This window comes from Helobdella robusta (assembly GCF_000326865.2).
Source record: "Helobdella robusta unplaced genomic scaffold HELROscaffold_1876, whole genome shotgun sequence".
In the NCBI taxonomy this organism is placed as follows: domain Eukaryota; kingdom Metazoa; phylum Annelida; class Clitellata; order Rhynchobdellida; family Glossiphoniidae; genus Helobdella; species Helobdella robusta.
The window spans coordinates 2,114-2,511 of NW_008704024.1; positions in this window are offsets into that span (position 1 = coordinate 2,114).

Below are 398 nucleotides of genomic sequence, written 5' to 3' on the forward strand. Positions count from 1 at the left end.
AAACGAAATAATTTATTTGACCTCAATAAAGAAAATAAGGTGCAGGTTGACTGTGAGGAGTTAGTATAAAACTCATCGAGCACAGCCACCTAAGCCAAAAACTTCAGAATCTCTGAATGAAATATGTTAACCTTCAGATGTTACTAATTGATAACAAAATCATCGGGCTCAGCCATCAAACAAAAAACTTCAGAATCTCTAAATGTTATATATTAAGTTCACGGTGTTACTAGTTGTTCGTAAAAATAAAATTATCGAGTACCACAAAAAACTTCAGATTCTCTAATTGGAGTATATTATATTTACGGTGTTACTAACTGTTCATAAAAATATTATCATCGTGCACCACAAAAAACTTCAGATTCTCTAAATGGAATGTATTAGCTTTGAGATGTTAC